Source organism: Macrobrachium rosenbergii, chromosome 28 (assembly GCF_040412425.1).
Source record: "Macrobrachium rosenbergii isolate ZJJX-2024 chromosome 28, ASM4041242v1, whole genome shotgun sequence".
NCBI classification, from domain to species: domain Eukaryota; kingdom Metazoa; phylum Arthropoda; class Malacostraca; order Decapoda; family Palaemonidae; genus Macrobrachium; species Macrobrachium rosenbergii.
In genome coordinates, this window is record NC_089768.1 from 29956805 (window position 1) to 29970000 (window position 13196).

Here is a 13196-nt window from a genome sequence, read left to right on the forward strand (position 1 = left end):
ACTAAATCAGTGTCTTCAACAGAGCAAGGAGTTGATATTCAATATACACATACTAATGACAAACTGGAAGACCACTTCTAGTAAAAAAAAAAAAAGTATGGAAATACGTTACAGTTTTGTTGGCGTAAATGCTTACAGAACTAAATAAACACAGCCAATAGTACTAAATCAATTTCTAACAAGACACCAGTATATCCTAGAATGTAACTTGCATCTTTTGCTTATTTTGCCAAAGGATGCAAGTGGACTGTTAATGTAAAAACATTTCGCATATAAGCAACACTACATTACCAAGTTACCAACGCATGGGTTGTTTTTGTGAACGTCATTATGTGCTGAACGAGAAACGTGCGCTCAGATCAAGGATACGAACAGATAAGGTTACGGCTAGAGTCCATTGTGAAATGTTACGGACGAACTTATTTAAAAAAAATGGCATTTTAATTTTTGCTACTTACAGATACCGAGGATGAGTTAGACAAAATGTATGTATTGCAATAAATGATAGAGTTTCAAAAGGGCATTCAAGTAAACCAAACAAGTATCTCAAGGCTGAACAAACGCGGGGCAGATCTATTGCAAACTTAGTTACCGCGAACTGGGCAATGTAGGTCGATAGTAAAGAGAGGTTAGTAAGAGTGAACTAAAATGCATTCCAACAATCTCTACGCCGAAAGGAACTTAAAAACAGATAGGATGAATTAGTGGGCATTGGGAATGGCTGCTGTGAATTTACAGCAATTTTTTCGTTTTATCTTTACGTCACTTTCAACTACATTTTGATAACTAGACCAATCACAGCTAGGCGTCGAAAGGCATATGAATGAGAGAGAGAGAGAGAGAGAGAGAGAGAGAGAGAGAGAGAGAGAGAGAGAGAGAGAGAGAGAGAGAGAGAGAGACGTACCATGCCTTTGCAAATATTTGGCGACTGTGACCTTTACAGATATCCAGTTAAAAGGTGACTGCGAGGAGACTTTTAATGATGCTGAAAAAAACGTGTTCTCGACAGACCGAAAGGTGTTCTACGGTGGTAAAAGGATTCTACGGTAGTAAAAGGTTATCGAAAAAAAAAACCGGGGCTGGCCAAAGCAAACCAGGAGAGAGAGAGAGAGAGAGAGAGAGAGAGAGAGAGAGAGAGAGAGAGAGAGAGAGAGAGAGAGACAGATTGGTTCGCTTCTTGAAGTTCTGAAAGCAACAGGCCTCCGGAAATTACTTAAAGGAAATAAAGTGAACTTGTTTCCCTTGCACCGTTACTCAGCTAACTCAGGTCACTACACTTTGCCAAAAAGTCCAAAATAAGCCTAATAAAAAAAAGTTTACTTTCACTCTTCTACGAATAATTGTTGCCACTGACAAAGAATTGCGAGACAATTGACATTAAAAAAAATAATAGTCCGGTTCGAATTTCCTTCACTTAATTTTCCGCTAACCTAAATCCTTTTACAAACTACAAGCAGCACCCTTTCAAATCAGGTGCCCCCTGCCCTTGTCCACTGTTTCCGAGAAGCGGATTCCCTCCTTACCTTTTGGTCAAGTCTCCGGCAGCTGACGGAGCCCAGATCAGTCCCTAGGCAGCTGATCTTCGGAAAAACCTCCCGATCGGAAATACTGAATCACGAGGTTCAAAACCTCTCAACTCTGGTAAGGACGAAGAAGAACAACACAACACCTGTTTTAAAAAAAGCCTAACCGCCAACTGCACTCGGCGGTGATGACGAAGGGGGGTTCCGTTCCGTGGGACTTGGGAAATCAGGGAAGGGGGTGGGGAAGTGGTGCAGAAAGAGGGGATGGCTGCGCTAGCTTTCTATTGCCTCACACGCCAACCGTATGAGCAAGAGGAGAACTCGTTTGCCTCAAAACTCTTCATTCACTCAGCCATTTGCTCAAACTCTCTCACACAGTGAACAGGCGATGTATTTGGGGAGGAAAACAAAGTAAAAAAAAGTCACTTAAGTTTGAGCCCATTTTCTGTGGTATAAAAGACGCTGACTCGATGCAGGAATTGTGCGAATGTGATTCAAGATAGACGAGAAGTGAAAAGTGAAAACGTTCGGCCTAACGGGAAACCGAACTAGATTGCTGTGTTGGTTTTGTTGTGTTACGGGGAGTGCAGCAGTGCATCATAATTCGAGGGGATAGACCGATGAAATCGATTGTGTATCTGGAGCAAGGATTCAACTGTTTAAAAACAGTACCCCGATGCGTGGCGTGCTTGAAAAGTTCAAGGTTTTCCTTAACAAGGTTCCTACGATCCCATTTTTCCTAATTTTTGTGAAGTTCTCCCATCTTTCCTGTGTGGGAAGTTCATACGAGGAAAACTGAAGTAGTGGTTTTCTCTGTGAAGATCAAACGCTTTAATTCTGATTAGGGTGTGATGAAATGACCGACAACTCCAGCTCATAGTCAAGGATTTCTTCACAGGGTCACTACCATGAGTACAGCCAGGTGAGAATCCTAAACGTTAACTGTTTTCACATTCTATTTACGTGGAAATTCAGGACACGTGGAAGGAAATGTTCGGTAGTGGTTCTAACTATGTTGCTCAATTTACACACATAGATATATATATATATATATATATATATATATATATATATATATATATATATATATATATATATATATATATATATATATATATATATATATATATATATATATATATATATATATATATATATATATATATATAAAGTAAGTATGTATATAATCTAGGGAGTTCTTGTGTAGAACGTAAGTTTTGGTACAGTTAAAGTATTTTGATTATATTTGTCTTGACTTATCTTTACTATATATATTTATATATATATATATATATATATATATATATATATATATATATATATATATATATATATATATATATATATACATATACATATACATACATACTGTATATATCTCATATATACCTAGTTGACATATTCATACACATAAGGACTATACACATGCATTAAGCATTTGTAACTTTATACAGGAAAATGTGAACAAATCACCATGAGATCTAATTTTCCAACAGTTGACAAATGTCTAATACAATATAATGAACGAAACAGTTAACACAAGTAAACGAAGAAAAAAAAATATTCATTTTCATAATGTTTAAGTATTCCGCAATAGTAAAATGCCACCAGTTTCAATGACCCCTAATACAACAAATATTTCTTGTTATATCTGGTCAGTACTTGGACTAGTGACCTCACCGCAAATTATAGCCGACCTTAGCGGGTCAGCGAGAGTCGAAATGGGTCACATACAGAGGACCCCCACTGTGAGTAATACCCGTTAGGAAATTATCAGTGAACCCTTATACACACAGCTGGGCAGATCGACCTAAATAGCTTCAAGTATCCGATTCCCTTGTCAACATGTCTTAGATAAATCTTTTTAAAATCAGGCTGCGTTATCGAATGCCGATAAAGCGACTGCACGCATACATACATGCATGTATACCGCATGCGAAGTGACACACGTGTTAATGAATTATATTAAATGCCTCGATCACTCACTCGATGTGAAATCACACAAACTTTTATGAGGACAGCCAACTGGGTTTAACGCATGTGTTAAGCGTTCCAGATATATATATATATATATATATATATATATATATATATATATATATATATATATATAATATATATATACACACATATATACACCCACAATTATGTAAATCACATAATCAAGGGAGGTTGCATATGAATACATTAATATATATTTACATATATATAGGGAGTGTGGAGGAGGGTAGAGGGAGGAAGTGCCACGACGTGTGTGTCGTCATTTTCTCTCCTCGTCTCCTCCGCAGGTAGAATATGATTCGACCTGTGAAGAAATGATCCGAGCGCTACACAGAAGTGAGAGAGAACCCGTGCTCTCGAGCACCGCCACACCTATCAACGGACGGAATAACAAAGAGATGCACAAATACATCCCACTTTCACTTATGAGATTCCTCCTGACTTTCGTCGTCGTCTGGTGAAAACCCATTTTTTTTTTTTGTCCCTTTACTCGACTGGTGAACGCAAGGTAACTAACTGGTCTTGAATTCATGTAGTGTTGTGTGTGTGTTGTGTGTGTGTGTGTGTGTGTGAGAGAGAGAGAGAGAGAGAGAGAGAGAGAGAGAGAGAGAGAGAGAGAGTACAGGCCATGCATTCATGAACTGTGAGAAAGACAGGAAGTACAGGCTATGATTTCATGAGCTGGTGTGTGTGTGTGTGTGTGTGTGTGTGTGTGAGAGAGAGAGAGAGAGAGAGAGAGAGAGAGAGAGAGAGAGAGAGAGAGAGAGAGTACAGGCTACGCATTCATGTGTATGGGTGTACGTGGGTGCCAGAGTGAGAGAGAGATAGAGAGAGAATTCGTGAACTATTTTGTTCGTGTGTGTGTGTGTGAGAGAGAGAGAGAGAGAGAGAGAGAGAGAGAGAGAGAGAGAGAGAGAGAGAGAGAGAGAGAATTCATGAACTATTGCGTGAGAGAGAGAGAGAGAGAGAGAGAGACAGGCCATGCATACATGTGTAATGTGGGTGTGCGCGCGCGCATGCCAGAGAGAGAGAGAGAGAGAGAGAGAGAGAGAGAGAGAGAGAGAGAGAGAGAGAGTAAAGACCATGAATTCAGGAACTGTTTGCCTGAAGGGGAAAGAACTGACGTCCATAAATCTCTAAAGAAAGAGCGGGATTATATTAATGACTGTTTGCACACACGCCGTGATACTGTATGTATTTTAATACGAGATGTCTGTATCTTCATACATGATTACAGTATATATATGCAAGGCAATATATGACCTGCTGGTCACTTCTAATATTAATGAAGTCATTGACATCTCTCGTCTTTGATATAAAAAAACAGACCAAATTATCAACAATAAAATGACACAAATTCTAATTTTACAATCTTTCTATCCTTTATGGCTTCGTTTTACGCAGCTTTTATTTTTCATTTTCCCTTCCTTGTTCCACCGAACCTGTGGGCTAGAAGTAGGTTGCAAGTGACATTGCCAATTGTATTATTAATAACACCTAACTTCATGAACTGTTGTCTGGCGAACGAGGAAACACAAGTGCAACCACATGTAGAAATCTACATCACCTGTGAGAAAATGACAGGGGACACAGGTGTGCAGATCTGCTGTGATAACATTCAGCAGATAACAAAATGCCCTGTTTATAAAAGGGCTGGGAAGGGAACAGCTGAAAAACAAAAAATATCACGAGCAATTACTTACAAACAGACCGGAGCCATATGTTGTATATAGCATATTAATTTGTCTAAGGGCAATGTTTTTCTAAACGGAGGAGCTTCGTGTTGCTTCCTGACCGTGGCGTCTTTCAGTACAAGGACGAATGATATTCTAATGCAAAAACAAAACTTGCACAAACACACAGAGTGTGTTTGCTGGTTTAGATTAAGCCGGTTTACGCCAGCACGTGTCTTGTCCTAAGTGGGGTAAAGTATGAGAGGGAGTAGGTCTAGTGTGGACCTCAGGATTCATCCAAAAAAGAGGAGAGAGAGAGTTCATCGGCACTCCTAAAATAATCCCCGTATAGGGTCAACATGGAATAATTGTAATACATTACAAACAGAAAGTCGAAATAACATTACCCAAGACTAGATTCTCACAACAACAATATTGACTAGCAATACCCAGAACATTCCATCCGTGTTCCACCACGCAGAGACATATAACTATCAGAAAACTGACTTATAAACTCTCTAAGTAGACTTGTAATGAGAACCAAGGACTAGTCCTACTAGGTGAGCTTTTCCAACTCTTTCAGCGACGAGTCCAAAGGAACCAGGCTCACCTTGCTCGAAGGCACGAATTTGTTCGGAAAAAATCGAACAAGTTTGCCTCACCGGCTTCATTTATCGCGTATCTACGTATCTGATTTATTTATGTCTGATTTTTTTTTCTGTCCCTTCCCCAGTATCCTGATGACTTGTTATTTCACAGATGAAGAGCGATTGTGGATGAAATTCCTACCAGTTCTCTCCGCAGTTGGCCTAACCCTTGTTCTAGTTTCCTTGAAGGTGTTATGAAGGCCGACTCACCTGTTCTCTCTCTCTCTCTCTCTCTCTCTCTCTCTCTCTCTCTCTCTCTCTCTCTCTCTCTCTATATATATATATATATATATATATATAATATATATATATATATATATATATGCAATATGAGAGGGTACAAATAGGAGTGGGGTTTAGTTAAAATAACATGAAAATAAAATAAAAAAGATTATATAACTATCTAAGGGGAAGGTTTACAAGTACATCATGATGCAATCTACTTTTCCAGTAATTTTCATTTTATTCTAAGTGAAGTAATGAATACACGTCCTTGGCCAACTTCGAAAAAGCGAGTCTGGAGATAACCAACATAATGGAAGAATGTCCTTGTTTTTATCCCTTTTTTGTATTTTTTTGTATCTTGAAAAATACAGTTTATCAATTACATTATTGTGGCTCGTTCTACTCATTATGAATGTCCCCAAAGTACGCATGACAGATCTTGCGTAACCATGAGGACAATGCGTGAAAAAAGAGAGAGAGAAGACGAAGAATTACCATACGAAGAAGAAGAAGAACGTACGAGATCTTCGTATAAAAACACTTTGAAGAGAGAAGACGAAGAATTACAATACGAAGAAGAAGAGTATAAAAACACTTTGAATTATGATGAGCTATTCATACAAAAACACTTGAATTACGACGACGAAAAAGCATGGCGCAAGCAAAGTGGATACATTGAACTGTGGGAAAACTGTTGTACTTCTCTGATAATTAAATGCAGAGTTGCGCTGAGACGGTCATACGAAAGCATTACTGCAATTCTTGTGATGATTACGAGCAAGTTTCGTGCATATTGAAATCGCAAGTCTGCTAAAAGAATATAAACATACTGAAACCACAGGGATACTAAGAGAACATTATACTCAAACCACAAGGATACTTAAATAATAACAATATACGGAAACTAAAAGTATACTTAAACAATAATAATATACTGAAACTAAAAGTATACTTAAACAATAATAATATACGGAAAGCAAAAGTATACATAAACAATAATATAATTAAATAATAATATGCTGAAACCAAAAGTATACCCAAATAAAAATAATATACTTAAATAATAATATACTGAAACCAAAAGTATACCTAAACAATAATATACGGAAACAAGTTTACTCAAACAACAATAATATACTGAAATCACACGTATACTTAAAGAGCAATTATCTAGGGAAGGAATAATGTCATATTGTTTACAGTTATCCCCAGAACGTATGAAGGAATATATATATATATATATATATATATATATATATATATATATATATATATATATATATATATATATATATATATATATAATCTAATGCCCAGGAAGACCCACAAAGGTTGAAAGGTTGTTCAAATCAAGCGTGAACGTTACTTGCGAAAGTTTGTCAGACATAATATTTATATAATTCATCGTTTCGGAGCATGTATGCAACAGCTGCCGTGTTACACTGTCATTATCTAAAGCGTCTCATTTCTTTGCTTTCTTGCCTTACTTGCGTTCGTGAATCAAGGACAAATATACTTCCCCCCCTCTCTCTCTCTCTCTCTCTCTCTCTCTCTCTCTCTCTCTCTCTCTCTCTCTCTCTGTCAGGCATAATTTTGCTTTCATACCACCAATATCAGCGAATGCAATTGGGATCTCTATGGAGGTTGGTGAATTTATCATAATTCTTTGCTTTTATCCCAGTGAATTAGACGAATTCATTCAGCTATTACATTTCACCTATGTTGCAAAAAATTGTTTCGTTAAGTCTGGTGGGTACATAATCCCCATTAAGACATACAAACAACAAAGTCACTCTCGTATTTCTTCCGTCATGTGACTCGTCTTTCAAACAAGAACTGTTCTCGAATACTAAGGAGCTCATTATAAAATTGTTTCGTTAAGTCTGGTGGGTACATAATCCCCATTAAGACAGACAAACAACAAAGCCACTCTCGTATTTCTTCCGTCATGTGACACGTCTTTCAAACCAGAGTTGTTCTCGAATACTAAGGAGCTCATTATAATATTGGCGGTGTTGCAGGCACCACAGTTTTGTAGCAAACATCTTTTGATCGATGAAAACCCTCCCCAATTCATACTCGTGCGTCATTATTCACACTCATCCATGGAATTCACGGCTCACAAGCTCTGAAATATTGGACCATGAAATCGACTGCGAATTCCTCTTCACGTGGCACAAAGCACACGGTAGCTCACAGCAGACGTGAGCATCGTCATTTGCATTCATCAGATCTGTAGACATGAGGTTTAAACAACTTACACTACAGACAAACTTGACATCAAAACAGAATGCAAATACACGGCGCAACAAACAAGATAAGAATATACGAGAATATACGCAACATGAACACACCCAAAAACACAAAACAAAGAAAATTGAAATAAAAAACAGAGCAGAGAGAGAGAGAGAGAGAGAGAGAGAGAGAGAGAGAGAGAGAGAGAGAGAGAGAGAGAGAGAGAGAGAGAGAGAGAGAGGTAGCTCGCAAACTCGCGGAACAACAGAAATTTCTCTCTGAATCTGCATACTTAACGACGTGAAATACTTTTATTGATCTTAACATCTAATGGGAGGGTAATTTTCATTTTATCAACACTGCCAGAGGCAAGACATTTTGTACGAGCACAAAGGGCTTATACGAGAGGTCTTGTCGCATATTATATAATTTTATGTTTTATGTCTCGTTTTACTAGAGGGTTTCATAATTTAGAAACACACACATTCATGACTTGTGTGTGTATAATATATATATATAATATATATAGATATGTATGTATATATATATGTATGTATCTGTATGTATATATATATTATATATTATATATATATGCACGTGTGTAGAATCTACTGATCACTTTTACCAGACACATACGTAATTCTAATTCGAGAAGTTAAGAGGGCATTGTGGCTATTAGAATTACATGTACACGTGTGTATAAATTTATTGTTTTTATGCCTGGGGAGGAAAAGATATACGAGTGAAAGGTCTTTCACTGAGTTCATGACAACTCCCAATAAATTTACACAAAAGCGCGTCAATGTTGTTTCCATCAAAATCGACTTCTCCTCTTCTAATCAAAGGCAAACTAAAAGCATAAGGTCGAGAGTCTCAATAAAGATGGACTAAAAAATACCCTACAGACCTCTGTGTTAAAAGAAATTAACTGGCAGCTAATTCTCGTGGACATGCAGCAGTAATCCTCATCATAATGAGTTCATGAGTGACCTTATCCACTGATTACATTGAGGACAAACGCCTTTCCAGTTTGGGCTATGTTCCCACCTTGTGTTCCATGACTTTTGACTCTGGGTTCCATAAGGTCTTAAGTAAGTAAGTAAATGCTTTTAAAGTTGAAGCTACTTTTCTGATATTCTAAATTCCATCACCTCTGAATTAACTGAGGCAAATTTAGACTTTTGAATCAATTAAAGCAAATTTAGACCTCTGAATCGATTAAGGCAGATTTAGACCTCTGAATCCATTATGGCAAATTTAGACTTTTGAATTAATTAAGGCAAATTTAGAATTCTGAATCAATTAAGGCAAATTAAGACTTCTGAATTAATTAAGGCAAATTTAGACCTCTGAATCAATTAAGGTAAATTTAGAATTCTGAGCCAATTAACGAAAATTTAGAATTCTGAATCAATTGTGGAAAATTTAGAATTCTGAGTCAGTTAAGGCAAATTTAGAATTTGAATCAATTAAGACAAATTTAGACTTCTTTAGACTGCTGAATCAATTAAGGCAAATTTAGAATGAATAAACTTAGGCAAGTTTAGACTTCTGAATCAATAAAGCAAATTTAGACTTCTGAATCAATTAAGGCAAATTTAGACTTCTGAACCAATTAAGGCAAATTCAGACTCCTGAATCAATTCAGGCAAACGTCTTTCCAGTTGAGGCTGAATCCTCAATCTGCCTTTGAATTTATTATATTCAGGTAAAATGTTCTTCCAGCTGACACTGCGTCCATGACCCACTGGGTGAACCCAGACTGACCGTCCTTCTACTTCAGGCTGACCCCATGCCCTGACTTCAGTGACAATATATAAGTAAAAGTATATCCGTGCTTTCAGGAAAACGCAAGCAAATGCAATACGATAAACTGCCTTGAAGCCTCACTAGAAAGAAAGAAAGGTATGTTCACTTAAACTTCTCATTTACCCGGCCATTGTGCATTGTTCCCTTTACAAAAGCATCATAAATGAGAATCGATGATTTAACTTCGGTGATATTCCATGGCTGTTTACAGTCGCAAGATATTAACAACAACAACAACAACAATAATAATAAATAATAATATAATAACAATAATAAAACGTCATCATTTTTCTTCTACTTTATTATTATTATTATTATTATTATTATTATTATTATTATTATTATGATGTACGCATTCACACGGAATAAACCATAGCGACCGTTAATCGACTGACCAAGATTTCAAGAAAAAGAATTCCTTGTAAGTGAAAAAAAAAAAAAAAGAGGATAAAGACGATTTCCATCATCTGCACACACACACACACACACACACACACACACACACACACACACACACACACACACACTCCAGGTCGCCGCAGGAAGAAACGAAGACAAATGATACGACCGCTGTGAATACGTAAGGTGCGCAGTTACATTAAACTCACCAGAAGCTCACTGATATCACTTTAGTCAATCATCCTTAATTATCCTGGCAATTTCCAAGTAAGTGGACAGCACACGATGAAATATGCATTAGGTCATAATTTTGTTTTTTGAATGAAATGCCAAAGGATGAAGGAGGTATAGAATTCACTCTACATTCGATAGTGACGTTTAAACAGTGACAAGGAATAGCTGAATTCTTGTAGTGAGAAGCACTTGGTTTCCGTGGAGAGAATGTAGGGAGAAATAATTTACCGATTTGAAAAGATCATGAGAGTGAACAGAGTCGTTACTGAAGAACAATTTCTATTAGAAGGAAGGACAGATGGACGGAAGTGGTCGACTTTAAAATGTATATAATCTGTAAGTTATCTCAAAGTAAATGTTATTATACGAATATAAAACAAAGGTATACGGAGTATTATACATACCGGTAATGTGATGACAATAGAATATTTTACCAATAAAAGCAAAAGAGGAACATAAACTAATACAGACTTTGACCCGGATCTAAATAATAATAATAATAATAATAATAATAATAATAATAATAATAATAATAATAATAATAATGGCAAAGAAATTCACAATGGTGTAAGTGTAAATATATATTGAAAATATATACAGAACGATAGAGCTTTCGAGAACCTGGTCGACTCTCCTTCTCAATCTGACTGACTCGCACCACTGTGGATTTCCTAGCCATTTTAGTGACTCATACGATTATGAGATTTTCGTGATTAATAATAGTAATAATAATAATAATAACTGAAGTAATACCATGAAATCGAACACAGAACATGCCTATAAATCCCATAACACAATGACACGCCATCATTCCAAACGGTTACTCAAACCACGTCATCAGGGCTGAGAACGAACGCCAAATCGAACACAAAAGACACCGCCAAAGGCTTTGCAAACTCGATGTCACACCGGAGGACCGCGACGTCACAGAGGTTCCCAGGGGCTAGAAGGGAGGACCCCTAAAATTAGGCCGGAGATTTCGGAGAGAGATATTATTACCTTGCGCGAATGGTCTACGTGGTCTCACAGCCCGGAGAAGAGTAACGCTTGTGTCACCGTCTGGTCGGACAGGTTAACTTCGCTTTTGAAAAGTTCTGATGAGTTTTCAATTTTTTTTTTCAAGATCTTTTCTCTCTTTTTTTATTTCCTTCGGCACTGGTTAATGTCGATGGTTTGGGTAAGAAAAAAAAAAAACAACACCTTCACTGATTGTTTGTCTTGTGGTGGGGACGGACATGGATCATGTATTTATAATTTTTTTTAAATGCTCTCTCTCTCTCTCTCTCTCTCTCTCTCTCTCTCTCTCTGTCAAACAATGATGCCTTCGGGTCGCTTCGGTGTAGAGTCTGTGATCCGTGAATGGTCAAAATTGTGTTATTTTCCCCCCCTTCCCCCAAAATGTGCTGAGTAAAAATATAGTGATAAAACCTAGGTCATGATGCGTATTTAGCTGGTCGTGCAAGGCAGAGAACCTCTTAAGTTACTCTGTAGTGGCTAAAGTTATGAAAAAACAAACTATGTCGTTGTAAACTTTTTTTTTTCATTTTCCCAAGCGCTTTACTCAGTAACATCGAGCCATTGTTATCATACTGTTATTTTGTAAGGACACTAATAATAAAAATAATAACAATAATAGAATAATATTATAACAATGATAATGCAGACCTTACTAATACAATAAAATTACTAACAATTACCAATATACCAAGTCATTGTCATCATATTATTGTTAATCACAATGTAAAACGTTGCCATATATATATATATATATATATATATATATATATATATATATATATATATATATATATATATATATATATATATATATATATATATATATATATATATATATATATATATATATATATATATAAACTTACTGACTAGTTGATTCCATACAAAGAACTACACCGCCGCGTCAACCTTGGTCATCACCGACGCCAAAAATACACAATTCGCAAAAGGAGTTCATTTGAATCATCTATGAAAAACGCGGGGAATATTTTCACACGAAGAGATGTTAAAAAAAAGATGTTCTTCCCATTTATTGCGCGCTCGCCGTAGATAAATATACCGCGCGTGCGCATTCCACTTCAGCGATTGCGTGTTACATTTCAGAAAGTCGAAAATACAGTGTGGCGTGTATGGGGGGATGAGAGCGGTGCGTATGTGCGTGTGTGTGTGTTGGGGAGGACCGGTGGATGGGTGGGTGACCGAAAATGGAATAAGGGGGAATAGTCTCGTTTCTCTCATTATCTGATACATTCGAATCACGAAAAACCGGCGTCTGACGATTGCATATGTACACCCACCCATACTGTCAGTTCCCTTTCAATAACAATCTCTTATTATTTTTTGTGAAGATCTCAGCGAAGGATTAAAGACCAGAAGCCCTTTTCTTTTTTTGTTCCATTTTTCTCTTTCGACTTTTTCCCCCCTAATTTTTC

The 13196-nt window shown here is 36.9% G+C and overlaps 2 protein-coding genes across 3 annotated transcripts in view; one reads left to right on the forward strand and one right to left on the reverse strand.

The window, feature by feature from the left end:
- The window catches only part of LOC136854180 (zinc transporter foi-like), a 116946-nt gene that overhangs the window by 14740 nt on the left and 89010 nt on the right, over window positions 1–13196 (reverse strand). The window lies entirely within an intron of this gene.
- Window positions 1759–13196, forward strand: part of LOC136854181 (proton-coupled zinc antiporter SLC30A2-like) — a 113739-nt gene continuing 102301 nt past the window's right edge. Inside the window, exon 1 of the mRNA XM_067130487.1 lies at window positions 1759–2445. The gene's annotated coding sequence lies outside the window, so the exon portion shown is untranslated. The remainder of the gene's footprint in view (window positions 2446–13196) is intronic.